The sequence below is a fragment of the Choloepus didactylus genome, chromosome 18, assembly GCF_015220235.1.
Source record: "Choloepus didactylus isolate mChoDid1 chromosome 18, mChoDid1.pri, whole genome shotgun sequence".
Lineage (NCBI taxonomy): Eukaryota > Metazoa > Chordata > Mammalia > Pilosa > Megalonychidae > Choloepus > Choloepus didactylus.
Window position 1 is genome coordinate 17,646,034 of NC_051324.1, and position 7,721 is coordinate 17,653,754.

Consider the following 7,721-nt stretch of genomic DNA (forward strand, 5'->3'; position numbering starts at 1 on the left):
TCATCACCAACATCTGTTACCCAATATTTTCATCACTTCAAACAGAAACTCTGTACCTGAGTTCTGTCAGATGAAATTTCATGGCTTCTGATACTTTGAAACTCTTCCCTGAAGTCATGTATTTCTCCCTTCTGCTCTTGCTATATAGAGGAGAATGCTTTAGTACATGTTTTAATTACATGACTTTTTTTCAAATTTTTCAGAATTTTTTCCCGATGGCAACATTTTTTTTTCTCAGTGTTTGGAAACTATCATTAGTTTCTCTTCATGACCAATCCCCCATTTTTTTCTTAAGTCTCTTTGAACAGGCTTGTGATGACCATAATTCCTTTTCTGAAGCCTGTACGAGGTGAAAGGTCTCATGGTCAATTTGTTAATGAGCATATTCCATTTGGGAAAGGAGCATGCCCCATGATTCATGGTTGTGAGAACTTTTAAACTTTACATCTCTATGGTCAGTGATGATTGCTGAAGAACAACTGACAATGCTGTCTCCTTGCTTATAGAGTGGCAGCTACAGACTCCAAAATTGGCTCACTTGGGTAACTTTTCATACAGCCCTGCCTCCTCTGTTCAAACAAAGCATGAGAAGACCATGTCCCCAATCAGTGCATTCAATTCCCATTTTTATGAGCAAGGCTTTTTCTTTTTAATTTTTGGGTGACCATATCCCCAAAAGTCATTAGGGTCATACTGCTGTGGGCCTACTTACCCACTCCTGCCCTTGCACTTCACTGCCTTGGTAAGACCTCATCACACTTTCTCTTCTGTTAGAGTTACAGAAACCAACACCCATTTCTCATCCTCTAATTCCAGTCTTTAATATGCAAGAAAATTCCATTATTCTTAATTGGCTCCAGCCTTGCTAATTCAATAGGAGAAGAGAGACTTTGATACATTTTTATCAGGAATTTGATATAAAACTGAAATCACTTACTTCAATTTGATTTTTTGAGTTTGTACCTGCTTCATTTGAAGACCTCTCCTTGAGCCACTGGCTGTTCTACTATGCCTGAGTCCAGGGCAAGTGGAATGTAAGAAACTGTGCAATAGAGAAACCCAACTGTAACTAGCAGCAACTAACACTGATGCCTGGTGGCCAACTTTTATTATAAAGAGGTGACAGGCAATATACACAGAATAAGTCATTTTAAATTAAGATGTTATACAAAGTGCAGTATAAAGACTGGGTAACTGCAAGAAAATCAGCAATTTATTGAACAAGGCATTTGAAATTTTGCTTACATATGTCCTCACCTTGAGGAAAGTTACTTGGCTCATCTTTCTGATATCTAGTATAGTGAGTGACTTTTCTCTGATTCTTGTCATACTTTCACTTGATATTCACTATTTCTAGAAGCCTTGAAACCTAGGTTATGTTTTAAAAAGCTTTTCAGTTCTGTGGAAATATAATTATTATTCTGTTTTGAAACTGCTTTTTGGTTTGGGGTTCAGAGGGAAATGAAGAAATGGCTTCTTATCCTTTCTACATTCAAAGAGGAAGTCTTCTTTTATCATAATGTATATTCCCAAGTATTCTGGCCTTTTCAAGATAGTAGAGGATGGGAGGGACAAGATATTGGTGTCATTGGGCATCTCTGCTGAATGCAAGGAGAGGCATTAAAGTGATGGAAGATGCCCATGCATGAGTTTGGTCTGGTGAGTGGGAAAATCTTCACCTGTACTACAGGGAATTTACCATGGTGATTTGTAGAGACAAGGCTTAAAAGGAATATGTTGAATAAGTGAATTGACTGGACTTATGTTTCCCTTTTGGATATTTTCTTACAGTGATACATGGAGCCAGAAGTCAGGACAAATAAGACAGCAGTTACTGAGTTTATTCTTGTGGGATTAGTGGAAACAGAAAAGCTGCAATCTGTGGTCTTTGTTCCCTTCCTCTTTGCCTACAGGGTCACAGTCAGAGGCAACCTCAGCATCCTGGCTGCCATCTTGGTGGAGCCCAAACTCCACAACCCCACATACTTATTTCTTGGGAATCTATGATCAATGGATGCTGGAGGTATCACTGTCACTGTTCCTCCAATGTTGGGCCGAATCCTGTCTCACAAACATATGATTTCCTATTATGCCTGTATTCCACAGCTCTTCTTCTTCCACTTTTTAGCAGGGATAGGCTGCTTATTGTTGACAACCATGTCCTATGACCAATTCCTGGCCATCTGTCAGCCCCTCACCTACAGCACCCACATGATCCAGGCAGTCTAGAGGATACTGGTGTCTGTGTGCTGTGCTTGGTCCCTTGTCAATGCACTGACACACACTATTACCCTAAACACTCTGAAATCCTGTGGTCCCAATGAGGTCAATCACTTCTATTGTGAACTTCCACAGCTCTTCCAGCTCTCCTTGTCCAGCACTGAACTCAACAAACTGCTGCTCCTTGGTATGGATTTCATAATGCCAGGCACCCCTGTAGTTCTCATTATCACCTCCTTCATGCATGTAGCAGCTGAATTTCTATGAATGTGCTCATTGGTGTGTAAGAAGAAGGCTTTCTCCACATGTGGCCCCCACATCACAGTGGTTTTCCTATTCTATGGGACATGAATCTTCAACCACATGCATTTGGGTTCAGAGGAGGCTTCAGACAAGGATAAAGGGGTTGGGGCTTTCAGCACTGTTATCAATCCCATGTGGAACCCACTTATCTACAGCCACAGGAACCCCAATGTGCAGGGTGCCCTTTGGTGTATCCTTGTAAGGAGGAGTTCATGTTGATGAGAGTAAGTAGAATCTCTTCTTTCCTACACCACTGACTACAAAATATGTCCCATTAGGTCACAGACCAGGAAAATTTCTCTACAGCCACCTATCTATCTTTTATGCCAGAAAATTTGACTTAAGTGTTTGTCCCACCAGCAGAGCCCTACATAGTTTATTATTTAAATAAAATTTATTGAACTATTTCTATCAGTCAGACACACCTCTAGTGCCCTGGATATAGGAATGTGGATAAAATAGACAAAAGTCCCTAGACTGATGTCACTCATAATCTATTGAGAGAAGACAGAAAGAAACTAGGCAAAGAGGAAATTTTTATTTTGATTTTGATTGTGGCATTAGTTACACTAAAACATATAATTGCCCAAAGCATAAATTATATACTTTAATGGGTTCTATTTATTGTATGTAAATTATGTCTAATAAAATGATCAATGATTTATATCCAAAATGATATCATTTACATTAAGTTCTCTCAAATATGCAAATTTAAGTAATACACATGTTTTAGGATATATACTGTCTTACTTTGCCAGGGCTGCAATGACAAATTCCAGAACCTGGTTGTTTTAAATAACAGGAATTTATTAATTGACAATTTTGGCAAGTGCAGTCCAAATCATAGTGTTGTCAGCCACACATTCTTGAAAATCTGTAGTGTCCTGGTGGTGATTTGCAGTCCACTGATCCCTGCCTCTGTCAAATGGCTTTCTCTTAAGGCTTCTGTTTCTATGTCCACAAAGCCTTTACTTAGAAGGACTCTTGTCCTGCCTGAGTCAGATCCACCCTATTTCATTTTGTCTTCATTTTAACAAGATCTTTGATGATCCCATTTATATTTTGTTCACAAATAGAGGATAAGTGGTTAGGACTTGAACATATTGTTGTGTGGGACATGATTCCATCTACCATGCAAACATACATAATAAAATGACAAAGGAAAAGAAGGAAATGAGAAACACAAAATTTAGGTTGTAGCTATTCCTAAAAGGGAAAAACACAGTGGGAGTTGACTTGTTATGCTAGAAAGTAGATATGGGGTGCTTATTTTATGAATCCTTAAACTTTTTGAAATTCATATATACATATAGTCTTTTGTGACTATGAAAAATTTCATAATATTGTATTTAAAAGTGTAAATGATTTGATAAAATGACAGTCACAAAGAACAAAGGAATATAAATATAGATGTAGATATATAGATATATATTTAGATATAGATTGTATAGATTCACACTGAAAAAGACAAACAGTAGGCAAGAAGCATACAAATTGAACAATGGACAAGGGTAATTTAAAAATGCACAATAGGGGGATCCAAGATGGTAGATTAGGAGAGGCAGAGCAACATTCTTCTCTGTGAAAAACACTAGATAAAAGACAGAAAGTGCACCAAAATAGCAGTACCAGGGTTCCACTGGCTGGGCAGGTCTATATACATCCATAGTGACTGTGCACTTGGAGAAACTGAGAGACTGCATTCAAAATTATGTCAGTATTTGATCTGGAGGCTGCTGGGGAAATGGCAGCTGGAGTCACACTGCAGTGGGGAGAAACCAAGTGTGTTTGGAGGTGGGTTAGTGTAAAGCCCAGAAAGCTGCAGAGGACCTGGCAGTGGAAGCTGCAGTTGAGCATGGTGGGAAGTGCCTACCGCACCCCAGGCATCTGCTTCAGTATCTTGTGGGTGATAGTCCTTCACACACCAACAGCTAAGAGCCCCCAAGCCAGAAATGGGCCACTGCAGCAGGCAGATAATTGGAGAAGGGGATATTTTCTATACCTTATGCAGCCATCTTTGCCATGGGCTGTGATACACTCCTTTGCAGCACCATGGCTGAGAGCTTCTTAGGGAATTCATTATTCAGCTGGCTTGTGATGGCACACACACCTCTTCCATGGGAGTCTGCAGAGTGCAAAACCTAAAGGCATGGGTGCTGCATGGAAGTGCCAGGAGCCCTAAACCAATCCCAGGGACTTGTGAGCACATGGCAGAGAGGGAATGAAGGGAATCTGAGCTAAAGCATTAGACACAGGCTGTAGCCCTAGGATAACCCAGCCACAGCCCCACCAAGAAACAGCTGGGAGTACTGGGTCTTAATACTGTCTTCTCTGCCAAACTGCACAGGGCATACCCCCCTCCCACAGGGCTGGTAGGCCCCACTGCACACAGAAACTTGATGCAGTGATTGGACCTCCACAAGGTTTGGACCCCAACTGGCTGCATAGAGGGTGCTAGGGAGAACTGGCTTGAGGATAAGAGGTGGCTTGGGAGCACCATGCACTGGTAGGTCAGGCAAAGTGCAATCCACCAAGCTATAGCTCTGTCAAATTTTACATAATTGTTTAGATAAGCCTGTATATCCTAAAAAAACACCTTATCAAGATAAGCAAATGCCAAGAGGCCAAAAACAACAGAAAATTTTAAAGCATATGAAGAAACAGAAGACATGAATAACCCAAATGCCCAAATTAAAAGTAAAAACAAAAACAAAAACAAAAACAGGAGGCAAATAACTTGGCACAATTAATCAAACAAGTAATCACAAACACCAATATCATGGCTCAGGACATAAAGGACATCAAGAAGACCCTAGAAGAGCATAAAGAAGAATTTGCAAGAGTAAATAAAAAATAGAGGATCCTATGGAAATATAAGAAACTGGTGATTGAATTAAAATGATTCTGGAAACTAACAGCACCAGAAAAGAAGAAGAGGAATGAATAAGCATACTTCTAGAAAGTGTATTGGAACTTGAAAGCATAAAAGAATGAAGGGTGAAAAAAATTTAGAAATTTGAAATGGATCTCAGGGATAGGATGGACAACATGAAGCTTGCAAATATAGGAATAACTGGTGTTCCAGAAGGGGAAGAGAAGGGTAAAGAACTAGGAAGACTATTCAATGACATTGTTGGGGAAAACTTCCAACCCTTTTAAATGATGCAAATATGCAAATAACAGATGCGCAATGAACTCCAAACAGAATAAGCCCAAATAAACCCACTCTGAGACATATTCTGAGCAGATTGTCAAATGCTGAGGAAAAGGAGCAAGTTCTGAAACCATCAAGAGTGATGCAATTCACCACATACAAGGAAACAAAAAAAGACTAAGTAGTGACTACTAGGCAGCCACCATGGAGTCCAGAAGGCAGTGGTATAATGTATTTAAAACTGTGAAAAAGAAAAATTGCCAGCCAAGAATTCTTTATCCTGCAAAGCTCTCCTTCAAATTTGAGGGAGAGCATAAAATATTCACAAACAAATTCTGAGAGAATTTGCTAACAAGAGACCTGCCCTACAAGAAATACTAAAGGGAGCCCTACCAGCTGAGAAAAAAGAAAGGAGAGAGAGGTCTGGAGAAGGGCACAGAACTAAAGAGCTTTAGTAAGGGTATGTTAAAGGAAATACACAGAGAGAGTGAAAAATATATCTGACAAATAAAAACCTAAGGTTAAGGTGGCTGATTCAAGAACTGCCTTTACAGTAATAACACTGAATGTGAATGGATTGAACTTCCCAGTTAAAAGATACATATTGGCAGAATGGATTAAAAAATATGAACCATCAATATGTTGCTTACAAGACACTCATCTTAGACCCAGAATCACAGAGATTGAAAGTGAAAGAATGGAAAAAATATTACATGCAAAGTATAGCCAAAAGAAAGCAGAAGTAGCAATACTAATCTCAGATAAAATGGATTTAAATGCAAGGATGTCATAAAAGACAAAGAAGAATACTATATACTAACAAAAGGGACAATTCAAAAAGAAGAAATAACAATCATAAATTTCTGTGTACCCAATCAAGGTGCCCAAAGTACATGAGACAAACAATGGCAAAACCAAAGGAAGTAAAAGATGTTTCCACAGTAGTTGTGGGAGGCAACAATGCATCACTTTCTCCAATAGATGGATCAACCAGACAGAGGACCAATGAGAAATTGAAAACCTAAACAATGTGATAAATGAATTTGACGTAACTTACTTATATAGAGCATTACATCTCAAATCACCAGGATACACATTCTTCTCTACTACTCACTGAACTTTGTCCAGAATAGATCATAGGCTGGGTCATAAAATAAGTCTCAATAAATTTAAAAGATTGAAATTATCCTAAGCACATTGTCTGACTACAATGGAATACAACTAGAAATCAATAACCATCAAAGATGTAGAACATTCACAAATATCTGGAGGTTAAACAACAAACTCCTAAAAAATTAGTGGGCGAAAGAAAAAACAGCAAGAGAAATTGCTGTCTAGGGATGAGTGAAATGAGAGCAATACAAATCAAAACTTATGGGATGAAGTGAAGGCAGTATTCAGAGGGGAAATTCATAGCTCTAAGAGTGTACATTAAAAAGGAAGAAAGAGCAAAAATCAAAGAACTAAAGGAACAACTGAAAAAGCTAGAAAATGAACAGCAAACTAATCCTAAACCAAGTAGAGGAAAAGAACAATGATTAAAGCAGAAATAAATGACATAGAGAACAACAACAACAAAAAAATAGAGAAAACAAACCAAATTGTGGTTCTTTGATGAGAGCAACAAGATTGCCCCTTAGCTATACTGACAAAATCAAAAATAGAGAAGACCCCAAAAAACAAAATCATATAAGTGAGAGGGGACTTTACTGCAGATCCCGAAGAAATTTTAAAAAATTATAGGAGGATACTATGAACAGCTGTAGACCAACAAGCTAGGTATCAAAAAGGACATGGGCAATGTCCTGGAAACACAGAACAACCTAGACTGACCAGAGAAGAAAAAGAAGACCTCAACAAACCAATCACAAGCAAAGAGATCCAATCAGTTGTAAAAAATATTCCACAAATAATTGCCCAGGGCCAGTGAATTCCACTGAGCAACGTGGAGATGTACTAATCTCCCCTCACTTGCTCTAGTACTATAATTCCTTCACTCATGCAAAGAGGAACTGAGACCATCTGAAGAGAGAGGATCAGCCCA

General features: G+C 38.8%; 1 pseudogene; it reads left to right on the forward strand.

The window, feature by feature from the left end:
- The first annotated feature begins 1,785 nt into the window (after positions 1–1,785).
- Positions 1,786–2,742, forward strand: LOC119514642 (annotated as a pseudogene).
- Positions 2,743–7,721: the final 4,979 nt, after the last annotated feature.